We start from the raw sequence: 15,784 nt of genomic DNA on the forward strand, positions 1-15,784 counted from the left end.
GTCTTATTTTCAATATGCCTCAGTTTGTCTTTTAACATTGGTCGTAGAAGTTGGATTTGTGTCCAGTGTCTAGAACAGTGGTCGTCCTCTGGTCAGGCCTTAGGCGTTATGCATACAATGTTCCTCTTCTACCACCACCTTCTGGATGCCTCCACCCACTACCAGCTCCCGCGTATCAGATCCCCTAGATGTGGTCAGCAATGGCTTTCACATGCAGCATGCTCACATTATAATATCGCAGACACTCCTCCGTCCTCCAGCCAGCGTGTGAACTGAAACATTACCATTCCTGTTGAAGAGTGAGCCTGCTGTGACCACTTTCCCAAACACAGCCACTCCCCAGCTGACCCTGGGTAACCACTCTTCTGAACTTGGTCTCCATCACTGCATGGATGTCTTTCTATTTAGGCTACATTTTTAAGTATTCTTCAACCTCATATAGTATTCTACTATGTTTTCTCTTCTTACTTGCTTTTTTTAGTGTTATCTTTGCTAGGTTCATCCATGCTGACACGTAAAGATCTGTCTACTTCATGTACTTTCCTCACTATGTAGGATTCCCATGTAGGGAAGTACAATAATTTATATGTGCATTTTCCTGTTGATGGACATTTAAATTGTTTCCAATTTTCAATATGATTTCTGTTTTAAAATATTTTTATATACTTTCTAAAGGTCACTTTACATTTACTGTTATTACAAAATATTGGCTATTTTCCCTGTGTTGTACAATACATCTTTGAGCCTATCGTACACCCAGTAGTTTACATCTCTCACTTCCCCATCCCGTATTGCCCCCTCCTCCCCCTCCTCACTGGAAACCGTTAGTTTGTTCTCTATATCTGTGTCTCCCCTTCTTTTTGTTATATTCGGTAGATTGCTGTATTTTTTAGATTCCATATATAGGTGATATCCTACAGTGTTTGATTTTGTTTGACTTATTTCACTTACCACAATGTCCTCCAAGTCCACCTATGTTGCCGCAAATGGCAACATTTCTTTCTTTTTTAAGGCTGAGTAGTATGCCATTGGTTATATGTACCGCATCTTCTTTATCCATTCATCAGTTGATGACACTTAGGTTGCTTCCATATCTTGGTAATTGTAAATACTGATGCTCCGAACATTGGGGTGCACGTATCTTTTCAAATACATGTCTTTGAAAACACGTGTTTTTGTTCTTTTTGGATTTATACCCAGGAGTGGAGTTGCAAGGTCATATGGTAGTTCTATTTTTAGTTTTTGAGAACCCTCCATACTGTTGTCCACAGTGGCTGCACCAGTTTACATTCCTACCAACAGTGTACCAGGGTTCCGTTTTCTCTAAAAATTGTAAATTTTCTTCCTAGGGGTAATTGAGATGATAGTTGAATAATAACATAAGATCAGGCGAAGTCTAAAGAAATTTTAGAAAAGCTGGATAGAGTAGGAAAACTTCTGTTCACTGGCGTTTGAATGTTAGAGAGACACCAAGACATGTGGGCCAAGTTGTGGAGAGAAGGGAAACACAGACGCAAGCTTGACACTTGGTGCAGCTTTTCTCCTTGGGGCATTTGCTGATTCAAATGTTACAGCCTAGGAGCTGAAAAGCCAGAGTTCAAAAGACTCTAACGACAGAAGCCAAACGGCAAGAACCATTTTACATTGATAAACAGCATTTTAACTATGTAGAAGCAGAAAATGAAAAGAAAGAACTTTGCATTACATTTCATAAAAGTTTAGAGAGACCTTTGTGGTATATTAGTGAACTTATTTGTGGAAATTTAGCCATGTACATTGTGTTGGAGAGGCACCAAGAGTTCAAGAATTCTCACAATTTGAGTACACAGTTGCCTTAAATGTAGGCATGGTAGCATCCATTTACATAACAATGATTTGGAGGATGTTGTGTTAGTCAGCTCTTGCTGTGATAATGCTTTGGAACAAATCACACCAAAGTCAGTTACATAAACAAGAATTTATTTCTCTTGGACCTATGGGCTAGCTGCAGTGGCTCTCTTTTAGACCTCTAGATGGCTAGTTTTGCTCCGTGTTTTGGGTCAGTTTGAGGTCTGTCACACACCTCTTCGTCTGGAGCCCAACTGTGAGGCCGCAGCTCCCAGGCCCTGTCTTCTCTAAAAGTTCACTGAAACATAAGAGGTGAGCCCAACCGCACAAGCCCATTTAAGGCCTCTTCTGCTCATTTAAGGCCAACATGTCTGCTCATACTTCTGTGGCCAAAACATGTCACAGATCTAAGCTGTATTTAGAATATGTGTATTTGTTTAAAGTTGGGTGCTCTCACAGAAGAATATTGCATTTTGGACAGTGTTAGCTTAGCATTTCCATTGGCATTTGCAAACGTGATTAAACGTCATGTGCACTTTTTCACCTTTGAGAACTTTTTGAAATTGTGGGACAATTTCTATGGGAAAAGAGGAAGGTACATTTTAGAACTCAACTCTAGTTATAGCAGTGTCGGGAGAAGAATTAATGAGATAAGGTCAATACAAATGAAAGATTTGGGATTCACATATTCATAATTAACATTAGCATTCTTCAGAACATTCCTGGAGAATTGTGATGCTTGCTTTACGTGATTTTATCCTAAATCATTATAATCTGACCAAGCCACTTCAGTAAAACATACATCATACAGTACATCGCATTTTAGTTTTTCCTACCACTGCACAACTTCTCGGGTTCCATTTATGCCAGATGTCCAGCAGTGGCAGATCCATACGCACGGCAAATATTATACATTAGTGGTTGCCAGGGGTTTGGAACAGAGGGAAATAGGGAATGACTCCTTAAAATGGGTGTAGGTTTCCTCTTGGGGTGATGAAAATGTTTTTCAGCTGGACAGCGGTGATAGTTGCACAACATTGTGACAGTACTAAATTCCACTGAATGGTACAGTGAAGTGTAAAATGATCAAAATGGTGAATTTTGTGTTCTGTTCATTTTACTACAATAAGAAGGAGAAAGAATTAGGGAAAGACTTAGAGTTTGGGAAAGTAAGGTGAACTGGTCAAGAAAAAGACAGCTCTACTGTTCAGTTCTCTCTCAGCTCTCCCAGTGCATTAATCCTCAGCAAGAAGTAGCCTGAACTTGTAGATGATGGTCATTCAACACAGTGCAGGGAAAAGTAAATAAAATAAAAGCCAACTCTTCTTCTTTAGCACATCTATGAAAGGTTAACTTCCTGCTCAGCCACATGGACATTCATGAAGACGTTTCACTTCAGGTGTCCTCTACTTCAGTACTTTACTCACAGCTCATTCACACATGTAGGCAACAGCATTCCTTAATTCGATGGAATCTGCAGTGCTGGTTGTGATCAGTCTCATGAAAAGAAAAGGGAAAGAGGAAAAAGCCTCCACATTGACTTGGTGGTCTTGACAAAATGGATGCAGAAGACAGCTTGAGTGTCAAACTGGAAACTTATTTTCCTTTTCCTTTTCTTTTTATCTTTCCTATCAGGTCTTCTGCCCACTTCCCACCCCCTTCTTTCAAACAGGAGAGACACTAATTAGCTGCTTTTTTTTTGTTTGTGCTAAAACAACTATTGTTTTGGGTTTCTTGTTGTTCGGTGAACATTTTTGTTTTTACTGCCAAATGAGCTTCGGTGGTTGGTGTAGGGCGTCTCTTGGGAACTTAACTTTTTCCAGTTTAAGTGGGAAAGCTTTTTTGTTTGAATGGGCTTTTACTGGGTGCTTCAAGGTTTGCTCTTGGCTCTTTGATGGGGGGCTGGATAGCACTGTGTTTCCTTTGAGGCCCCGATAAATAAAGGATCCTATGTCCTCCTGGGCACTTTGTGTTGATTTTGCTGTGTGTTCTCTCTAATAGCCAGATGCAGATTCCAGGAAAATGACATATAAATGAATATAAGTAATCTAATATTTTTAAAATTTGCTTTGGCCATACTCCTGGTCTTATTCTACTTGTAGCAGATGGCTTTAAAGAGCATTAGCTATGTATATATTAAATACAACATAAATATACCAATATTAAATATTATATTGATATATAAATTTAATATACTAATACTTATATTAATGTATAACAATTATGTATTATATTAATATATATTTTTGCCTAGCGTATATTATATACAAAATATATGGGTAATGAAATGTATTTATATGGTTAATATGTTCATAATATTAATAGGATATATCCTGTAAATTTGATTATAAAACAATTATATCATAATATATAAATTATAAATATATATATTTATATATATTATAAATATATAATTATTATTATCTGATATAATACACTATAGTCAATATATTCTATATAACACAATACGTAATGTATTAGTATAAGACAATTATATTATGTAATATAAATATAATACATCTATAAAACTATATATATTTTAATTATACATTACACATACAAGTATGTATAGCTATTTATAATTTTATTTACATAGGAATCTGTTCATCCTAACAATTGATGTAAAAATATGCAATATTTTCAATCAAATGGGCCTTAACCTCACTACCTACACATAACTACTTTTATAATCGTGAGCCCTGTCTAACTCATGCTTCCATATCTCTCAACCTGCTTTTCTACACATGCACATAGACGACACACATTTATACACGATATATATGTATACTACCAGTTTTCAGTTCAATGTATATAACTATATAATATATATAATTATATTCCTGTGTATGTATACAAATATAAATCAAAGGTATGTGTTTAGGTATGTATTTCATACGTTTATATAACTATATCATACAAATAATGTATGTGTATATAAATACATGACTATATACATACATACACAGAAATATACTTATTTAAACAAAAGGGACCTAAATAAACATAGTTCTCTAAGAATAAATCTAGTTATGTCTCACTGTTTCAATAAGAGTTTATAGTTTTCTACTGTATGTGCTTCTATAATTGTTATGAACAATTCCCATTTGTTGAATGTTAAGTTGTTTTAATTTTTTGCCATTATTAATGAAGCTCTAAAGAATACGGTGGGCAAGATTACTTGAAAAAGTCTCCTGAAGGAAAACGGTTAGGTATGCTAGGTTAAATGTACACAACTTATTTTTAAGTGCGTGGTTGATTTTTGAAGTATGCAGTAGAAATTTCCAGGACCCATGAAAGAAGGGTGGTACATGTGTGAGAGTTATAGCTATATTAGGAGTGGATTGAAGATCTTGATAGCTTAGAACAGAAGCTGGAAATCCTGTTTTTATGGAGCCAAGTGGCAAATATTTTAGGCTTTGTAGACCAAAGAGCAAAATTGAGGATATTATTTAGGTACTTAGGTAACCATTTAAAATGTTACCAGTTAAAATGTGAAAATTATTCATAGCTCACAGGCCATAGAATTAGGCATCTGTCTGGATTTGTAATACAGGCCATAGTTTAATGACACACCTTACATAGAGACTTGTTTATAAATGGCCATAACCACGTGAGAGGCAGGAGGTAAGACTCCATCCCTACTAGATGGGAAGTTAGAACTAAACCTATCTATCCCTAGTTTCACCTTCAATGAAAGGGTGTGCCAGGAGAAAAAAATATCTGCTGGCAAAGGGAGACTAAGACCAAATTCTCTTGGCCTCTGCTCTGGGTAGGAAACAGGTAGGAAATCTTGAGAATTCTGAACCCCAGATCTGTGTTCCCAGTGTTTGGGTTGCAAATTTATGTGCGGTCTTGCAAACAGAAGCTAAGAAATTAACTTAAAATGCTCCCAAATTGGTGGTATTCCAAACACAAAACTAAACCCTTTCTGGAGAGGTAGACCTTCAACACAGGCCTATAGCATTCCCACAGATAAAGTTTAGCTAAACATGAGCTCATGATCTAAATTTACACAATAATGAAGAAATCAGCTAGAAGTGGAGAGAATCAGCAAAAAACAATCAATACCAGAATTATATTCCCAAGGCCATCCATCAGATGTTGGAATAATCAGGTGCAAGGCAGAAAATATACATAAAACTAGAACTGAAACAAGGAACAAGGATGTTTTAAAAGACTGGGTAGGATCTTTAAAACATTTTTCAAGTACATGTCATTGATAAAGCTAAAAACTCGAAGGTTGTGTAATACAGCAGATTAATCATGGAGAAGTGTGAATTTATGCTGTTTTTAAAAATATGGCAGGTCAGATTTTCTGCCTAATTATATAAGTAGATTTAGCTTTAAAAAATACACATTATTTTAAAGACTTATTGGCTGTAAAATAAGTTAAGGTTATTTCAAAGGGCTTCTCTCCAAAGAAAAGTGAGAAGTAGCAAAACACAGAAAGTCGAGGGGAAAAAATGTCAATATACACATTGTGGTAGGGTGAACTAAGCCTTAGGCTAGCAACAGTGTGGACGAGCTGACCCTTAGATACTTACAACTAATCTGGAATCTTCAAAAAGTTCAACTATTTATAACTAAAAAGATTTCTTAAAATTAATAACCAAGTGTTTTAATTGACATCAGAAGAGTAAAACAATAAACCCTGAGAACATAGAAAAATAGATAATAAATATATGAGCAGAACTTAATAAAACAGAAAAAAGTATAAAATTGAGGTGATTTAGTATGTCAAAAGAATATTCTTTGAAAAGATTTTAAAAACACACTTTGATTAAGCAAAACAAAAACATAAGTAAATAATATACAGAAAGAATCAGGACAATGTTAGAGCAGAGAATATATGAAATGCCCGTAAATTTGAACATTTCTGTAAAGTGGACAATTTCCTAGCTCCTAAAGTTTACCAAAACTGACACAAGAGGAAATTTATAGCTGGAGTTCTTTCACCAGTAAAGGAATTATGTCAATAGTTTACAATCTTTCACCAAGAAAATACCAGACCCAGACAGATCATTTGGGAGGTGAATTCTATGGAACTTCTATTAAACAGATAACATCAATATGAACAAAGAAAAACTTCTAGAGATAGCGAAGGAAGAATTCTCCTTTATTCATCTTATGAAGTCTATAAAATCCTAATACTGAAAATAGATTAGGACTGTAAGGAAAAAGAAATTTACAGGTCAAATTTACTTGTAAATATAAAAGCAAAAATGTTAAACTATGATATTAGCTACCCAAGTTCACTAGAGTAAGAAAAAGCATGAGCAAGTTAGGTAATCCAATGAATGAAAAGGTAGTTTAATGTCAAGGATATATATCAATAGATTGAAAACATCACATTTTATTTCTTTCATCTGTCTCTTTAAAAAATGATAAGTACTTATATTGATCTCTCTTGTACTAGGCACTGTGCTAAGTCACTTACATATTTACTCCTTTAAACCTTCTATCATCCCTGCGGGAAAGTTCTATTTTGCTTCCATTTCTTAGCTAAGACTCTAACCCCCAGGAAAGTGAAGCAACATTTGTAAGTTTTTGTGGATGGTCAGTGATGGGACCAGTACAGGAACATCCAAAGTCTGTGCTTGGAAACAGTGCCCCATGTGGACACTCACATTACAGATGAAAGGAAAGGAACCATGCACTTACCATATAGATTAAGTCTCACATTACAGGTTAAAGGAAAGGAACCATGCACTTACATTATAGATTAATACCCCCATAACAGGTTAAAGGAAAAAGAAACATGTGCTTCCTCAAAAGTTGTAAAGAAAGCATATCCATTTCTTAATATATTTCCCAATTTCTTTTGCTTGTTTTCTGACCTTTGTAGTGCATTTTGCCATGAGGCAAATTTTATTTCTTATATAATTAAATGTATCCTTTTTTCTTTGTATCTGAGAAAGGTATTCCTCATGAATACTTTATTTCATGTCTTCCAGGTTTCTGATACTTTTACAGTTTCATTATTTTTTAACTTTTAACTACTTGCTGTATCTAGAATTTACTAATGATAGCCATATTTTCCCACTTTTGTTGAATAATTTTTGCTACTGATCCAAAATGTGAATTTTATTTTAAACTCAATTCCTTTATGCTCTTGCATCTAATTTTAAGATGCTTCCTATTCCACTGGTTGTTTGCCTATCTAAAACAAAATGCTACCTTAGTTATAATGTAATTATAATATAATAAATGTAATTAGTAAACATAATACGATATATAATAAATAGCATATATAAAATAACAAAATATAATTTACCATATAACAAGGTCCAAGGAGAGCAATACTATACAATCACTTGAAATATCCCGCAAAAGATAGTTTATAAAATTCAATATTCATTTGTAATTTAAAAGAAAGAGTAAAATAGGGATTGATGAATGCTTCCAAAATAAGAAGAAATTATATGTCTACAAGAGAAAGAGGTAAATGATAAACTTTAGTAACACTGGCAATAAATGCAGGACAAGATGAGGATGCCTGATATAATGTTAAAGAAAAAGTATTATGTAACATTGTTTTTGCAGCACTGATGAGTTCAGTGAAAAGAGAATCTCATAGAAAAGAGTATCTCGTTCTTCTTATTGTCTGTACACTTGTCCATTGCATGAACATAACAGCTTATTTAGCCAATATGTTACTGATCTGCATCTGGATTTCTAGGTTTTCATGGAATTTTTTATTATGCACAATTGTTTCAAACACTAGGACTTCCTCTTATGTTTATATCTTTTGAAAGAAACAATATCTCCACAGATGATTCATCTGTGCTGGCTGCTAGCTGACTTTGGGTACTTCTCAGTTCTTCCCTTTACCTTCCTTGTCAATATGAAAACGGAAGGCAAGAAGGTCTCCTGTTTAGAGACTGTCAAGATAGATCTTGGTGATAAAGTCTTGGTGGTAAAGGCTAAAAGTATCAACCCAGAACAAACGTTTTTCCAGCTGTAACTATGTGTGATTCCCTTGGCTTGATTCCGTAGAGGATGTCAGACAAGACTGTAGAATCTGCCGTCAAAGTGCTTCCAGTAGGATGAGCTAAGTCAAGTATGGTGGCATATGTAATTCAAGACAAAATATAATGTCTCCTTTTCTCTCCTAGCAAAACTTGGTAGAGTGAATGTAGAAGTCACTGTATGCTTTGAATTAAAGGAACACAATAAATCTTGTTTTGGAAGGTAAGTGTTCTGGTCTCTTTGTGGAGATGAATTGGAAATTGTCTAGAAGAAGGAAAATGAGGTTAACCAAAGTTAAACTCATAAATAATTGAGCACTAATTAAATATCTGTGGTCTATGTTTGTCTTTGATCATAATTTCTCCCAATTTATAGACCTCTTTGATACTTGATGAGTCCTTGTCAAAGATGCACTTAACAATGGTTATCACTTGTGTATTGGGTTTTGCCTGGGCCCTGAAGAAACTATCCTAAATTACCAGCTATGATTGTCACTTGATTTCCTCACAGAGAACAATCAGAACTCCTTGTCTTAAGTGGCTTGGAATGTGAAACTAGTTAGTCTCTTAGATATTGTTAGAGGACCCTACAGAGCCCATTGGTGAAAGTTTGGAAAACATGGGGCTTCTTAAAATTGATTCTTGTAGTGCTATAGGAAAGATCACTGAACCAAAAGGATAACGGTGTTTCTGGTTCTGTTGTTAGCGTTCTCCATGGAAACATTGCTGAAGCTTCTGGACTCAATTTCCTTCCCCATGTGTGAATGTCACTGAAAATATCCAACTCCATTCTATCCCCATATAACTTCAGGAACTAAGCAAAATGAAGACTCAAAATTCATTTCAAATAATGAAATGAATATATAACGTAGAATGGAACTGGGAAAATACCTGGTTTAAATTCTGGAAAGTACCAACTATACAATTCTGGATAAGTTGCTTACTCTTGCTTAGTCTAATTTAATGCCCATCTCACAGGATGTTATGATTAATTTAATATCTTTGTATAACACACAGTGTTATGTAATTTCTTCTTGTTTTTCTTGAGTAAATACATATCCTTAAGCAACTCACTGTAAACAATAGTTACTTACTTGCTTAAATGACTCTTATCTTCTATTATCACCTGAACTGTGTCCTGCTCAAGTTAATATGTGGAAGTCTTAACCCCCAATACCTCGTAATCTGACTGTATTTGGAGATAAGGCCCTTAAATAGGTAACTGAGGTCAAATGAGGTCAAATGGGTGGGCTCTAATTCAATATGACTGGTGTCCTTATAAAAAGAACATATTAGGACACAGACATGCACAGAGAGAAGACCATGTGAAGATCAAAGGAAAACATGGCATCTACAAACCAAGAAGAGATACCTCAGAAGAAATCAATCTTGTTGACACCTTATCTCAGATTTCTAGCCTCTACACCTGTGAGTGAGTAAATTTCTGTTGTTTAACCTCCTCAGTCTCTCTGGTACTTTGTCATGGCAGCTCTCGGAAACTAATACAACTTTTTATGGCCTCCTTGTCTCAAGTTGAAAGTTCAATATTTGGCATCATAGCAAAGAAACAAAAATATCATCTACATTCCTTGTTGTAGTCTTTCTTCCCCATTCTCATTGCTAGTAATTTCCATATTTGGGTCTGTTTTCTGTATCTTGTAAACAGAGCGTTACGCTCACTTCTTGTCTTACTGCTAAGATACAATAAATGTGCAGATACTGAATAGATTTTGGAGAAGTGCAACATATAGTTGGTACATGTGTGATAAGTGTGTATTCATATAATTTATACTTTTTCTCTATTTTCTTCCTTTGGTGTGAGCTAAGATTCTCTGCTTTTGTGACTAGCGCTCCTGAATACTAATCCCTGAATTTAATTCACCAAAAATTGTCAAAAATAATAATCATATGGGGAAAGAGAGAGTGACAGAGGGAGAAGAACAAACAATCAGGCAAAGGCAGTACCGTGAATTATTAGGGTCTTATTAATAAGATTACGTTAGTCTAGAGGAAATGACCGTAAGTACCATCAGTGAGCCCAGTTGGTCTTTACTGAGTGCTAGACACATCCCTGAGTTCTGTTCTTAGTCTCCAACTGTATGATGACTACTGTCTGGAAGTATTATCTGAACAACTAAAGTCACTTAATGGAAAAGGAATATGTCTTTAGAGAAGCAACAGTAATTTTTCTATCTGATTAAAAAGCAATGTTGACTGTCTGGAAACCTCAGTCATATTTGTAAGCAGAAAAGCATTGGCTATTAAAAGTGGATGATGTAAAGAGATGAGCAGAAACTTTGGCGATAGGTATACCTGGATTTAATTCTCACTTCTACCACTTGGCAGCTGGATAGCCTTAGGCAAGTTTCATACCTCCCTGAAATTCACTTAATTCAGTCTGTAAAATGGCATAATAACTTATTATAGCATCCTTTTAGGAATTTTAAATCAGTTATTGAAATAAAAGTACACACTATATAGACAAGTATGGATTCCTCAATAGGTGTTTGACCTTTCATTTCTCCAGTATCCCACTCCCATCAAATAACGAAAAATACTTTTTAAAATTTATGAATATTTCATTATTCTAAAGTTAAAGCCCTAAAAATAAAAATAATCAACTGGCCTACGATCATACCATTAGAAGAACAAAAAAATAGGTGTTCATGAGAGTTCCAAATTAGAATACAAGTTTTTATTAGGCACCTATTTATGTATGCTATTCTACTCTTTAAAATAAATAATTAAATTTGAAAGACTTATTTCCTCACTTTTAAGACTTTATTAGTTTACAAATTACATATCGACCTATGCTAAATATTATACCGACCCATGCTAATGAATTCAGTACAGAAAACAAAAAACACTGCACTCAAGCAAACTACATATATATGTGTGTGTGTGTGTGTGTGTGTGTGTGTGTATATATATATATATATATATATATATATATATATATATATATATAACTTAAATGCATTTATATCCTAGTCTGTCTCATAAAGCATTGTGGTAACTCACCGGAATACATACAATCAAATATAATGGCAAAAGCACTTAATATAAACAGGGCCAAGGAAACATAGACAGAAGATGAAGAAAAGATGAGGGAAATGTGAACAGGAGGAAGTGTAGTTAATCGAGTTGTATGTTTTGACCTTAAGAGTCTCTGTGTGGGGACTTCCCTGGTGGCACAGTGGTTGGGAATCCGCCTGCCAGTGCAGGGGACATGGGTTCGAGCCCTGGTCTGGGAAGATCCCACATGCCGCGGAGCAAATAAGCCCGTGTGCCACAACTACTGAGCCTGTGCTCTAGGGCCCATGAGCCACAACTACTGAAGCCCCAGCGCCTAGAGCCCGTGCTCCGCAACAAGAGAAGCCACAGCAATGAGGAGCCTGCACACCACAATGAAGAGTAGCCCCCGCTCGCCCCAACTAGAGACAGCCTGTGTGCAGCAACAAAGACCCAACATGGCCAAAAATAAATAATAAATAAATTTATTTTAAAAAAAGATTCTCCGTGGATAAAACAACATGTAAATAATTGGTTACAAAGCCACATTATTTGAAGGTGCCAGACTGCACATTAACAGTCTGACACAAAGGGACAGCACAGGAAAACTATTCAAAGATAGAGATTTTTAAATATTTGCAGTTTGAAACCTTTTAGAGCACGTATAATGAGCTCGACACACATTTCAACACTCAACATGTTAATCACATGTTCAAAGTATGTCTCAAAGTCATTGGAAATAGCTGTTGTCTCTGTCCCTGATATCCAAAACTGATCTGTGATGTGTAAAACTCAGGACGTATTGATATCCACTTTTTGGCATCTGAACAGGAAACAAAGTTGTTTCGCAGTGATAATAAAGAATGAAGTAAATGCAAAAGGATACAAAAGACAAAGTACTGAGGGAATGTATTAACAGAATGAGTCAAACTAAATTCTGCTGAACTGGGGCCTACGATTGTACACACTCCATGGAAATACCCCAGCCTAAATACTGGCATAGGAGGAAGGGTACTGCGAAGCCCATCACAGTATAATCCTTTAAAATGTCCCTTTCAAGGTTGGCTCCACTCAACACTGAGTATAGGAAATCTTCCCATCAGGCAGAAACACTGGCTGCCCAATGATTGACCAAGAAATTAACACACTAATGAATAAATGATGCTAATTTCTTTCTATCCCTGACAATGGGAAACAGCACACACTCTGTGTCAATGGTATGTCCTCTTTCCCACTTTTCTAAGTGGGAAATTATGTTTTTCCCTTCATTGCTTTATATCATGTGTGACAGGCATGATGGGAAATGGCTATCAATGGTTCTGTTATTGATTTCTACCTTCATTTCACTGTGGCTAAAGAGGATACTTTGTATGATTTCAATTTCTTAAAAATGTATTGGTACTTGTATTGTGGCCTAACATATGGTCTTTCCCGGAGAGTGTTCCATGTGTACTTGAGAAAAATGTGTATCCTGCTGTTGTTGAGTGGAGTGATCTATATACGGCTGTTAGGTTTAGTTGGTTAAATGTGTTATTCAGTCCCCCTACCTCTCTACTGATCTTCTGTCTAGATGTGTTTTCCACTATTGAAAGCAAGGTATTGATCTCCAACTATTATTTTAGAACTATCTATTTCTTCCTTCAATTCTGTCAATGTTTGCTTCACATATTTGGGGGTTGTTTGGTACATATATGTTTATAGGTGTTCTATCTTCTTGATAGATTGAACTTGTTATCAACATATAGTGGCCTCCTTTTCCTCTTGTGATAGTTTTTGATTTAAAGTTTATTTTGTGTGATAGTAACATAGCCATCCCAGATCTATCTTCCTTCCTTCCTTCCTTCCTTCCTTTCTTTTTCTGTCTCTCTTTCCTTCTTTTTTGTTACTATTTGCATGGGATATTTTATTCTATGCTTTAACTTTCAAGCAACTTGTGTCTTTTGAAATCAAGTGAGTTTTTTGCGGACAGCATATACTTGGATTATGGTTGTTTTTAAAGTCCATTCTGCCAATGTTTATCTTTTTATTGGAGAGCTTAATCCACTTACTTTTTCAAAAATTACTGATGAGGAAGAACTTGATTCTCTCTATTTCCTGCTTGTTTTCTGTATGTCTTATGCATTTTTTGCCCCTCATTTACTCCATTACTGACTTCTGTGCTTAGCCGATTTTCTTGTGGTGAACTCTTGATTCCCTTTTCATTTCTTTTTGCATATGGTCTATTGATATCTTCTTTGTGGTTATCAAGAAGATGACATTTACCATTCTAAAGTTAAAACAATATAATTTCAATTGAAACCAACTTCAGTAGCACACAGAAACTCTGTTCCTCTACAGTTCCGTTCCTCCTCTTTACATTATTATTGTCACAAATTACACCTTTTTACTTTGTGAGCCCAATAACATGGATTTTTGATTATTTTATACATTTGTTTTTTCAATCATGTAAGAAATAAAAAGTAGAGCTACAAGCCAATAACACAATACTGGCTTTAGTATTTGCCCATGTATTTATCTTTACTGGAGATTTCTATTTCTTTCTACAGCTTTGAGATGCTGTCTAGTATCCTTTCATTTCAACCTGAAGGTTCAATTTAGCATTTCTCACAGGGCAGTGGTAGGAAGTTGTAAAATAAATGCCCTCAGCCTTTGTTCATCTGGGAATGCGTTAATTTCTCCCTACGTTTTGAAACCAGTTTGGCCAAATATAGAATTCTTGGTGGACAATTTTTTTTCTTTCAGCACTTTAAATATGTCTGGCCTCTTGCTTCCGTGGTTTCATATAGGAAATTAGCTCTAATCTTTTTGAGGATCCCTGCTTTGTAACAAATTTCTTTTTTCTTTCTCCTTTGGGAGAAAAGATTCTTTCTGTGTCGTTTGGCTTCTGAGAGTTTGATTATACTGGTTTTTGCTGTGGGGTTCTTTGAGTTTCTCTTAGTCCTGAAATCAGCCAAAGATTTATAGCAACCAAACACATACTGAACCAGGGAAGAGGCAATTTGAAAATGGCAGGAAAGCTTTGTGGCATTTTTACTTGCCCTTGCCCCATCCACTGTTAGTGTAGTGATGGTGTTAAAGTGGTGGAGTCTTAATGCAGTGATAGTCTTAAAGTAGCAGCAGACCATTCCTAGTATGGGACCCTCAATCCTGCTTCAGGAGGGAGCAGAAGAGACCGTACTCTCAGATTATTATGTGTATCTGTTCTAACCTGTCTGGGAGCTACCTGAAGGACTGACACAAGATGCTTATCTCTTAGTCTTAGCTAACTTGGAACACAGTCTGGAAAAGCAGTGGTCAATGCTCAAAAAAAATGCAAGGTGAACTAACAAAGCACAGATGGCTGGGGCAGAAGACTGTGCATTGAAATACAATAGACCACAGAAGATGCAGGAGCCAAAGTTGGGGGAGATTCTTTGGGAAATTAGAACCTACAAAAAGTACACATGTGTCCAGAGAAATTAGGAAAGCCACATGCATACTCGAGATAAGATGCATGTTCTGAAAACACCAGAGGAGTCTCTAAGCTTTTACCATTCTAAAGTTAATTTAAAAAGTTACTTTAAAAAGTAATTGGCCCTCCTCTGAGTAAGTGATTGCCCGAGGGCATCATGTTGAACACTCTTGACTGTCCTCTTAAGCCCAGGTTTGCAGTGAATGAGCCATTTAACCTCTCTTTACCCCAGTCTTTCTAGATTACAAATAGTAACGGTAATTTCCCTTCCCTCTTGTTAAAAAACAAGACAAAACAAAAAATACGCAAATCCTGATGGCGCTTTCCCTTTGTGGAAAATTCTTTGGACTTATCCATCTATTACTCTGATGTAGTAAAGAAGAAATTTAGCACAATTTCTCTCTGTCCATAAAGATTTTAGGCTTTTAAGCTTAACTCTTTAGCAAAAACTATCAAATGCCTATTCTCCACTGCCTGTGACTAGACAGTTCCTTGATTCTGTCTAAGAGGTGGGGAGCCACAAGGG

This window comes from Mesoplodon mirus, assembly GCF_964341445.2.
Source record: "Mesoplodon mirus genome assembly, chromosome: 3".
Taxonomy (NCBI): domain Eukaryota; kingdom Metazoa; phylum Chordata; class Mammalia; order Artiodactyla; family Ziphiidae; genus Mesoplodon; species Mesoplodon mirus.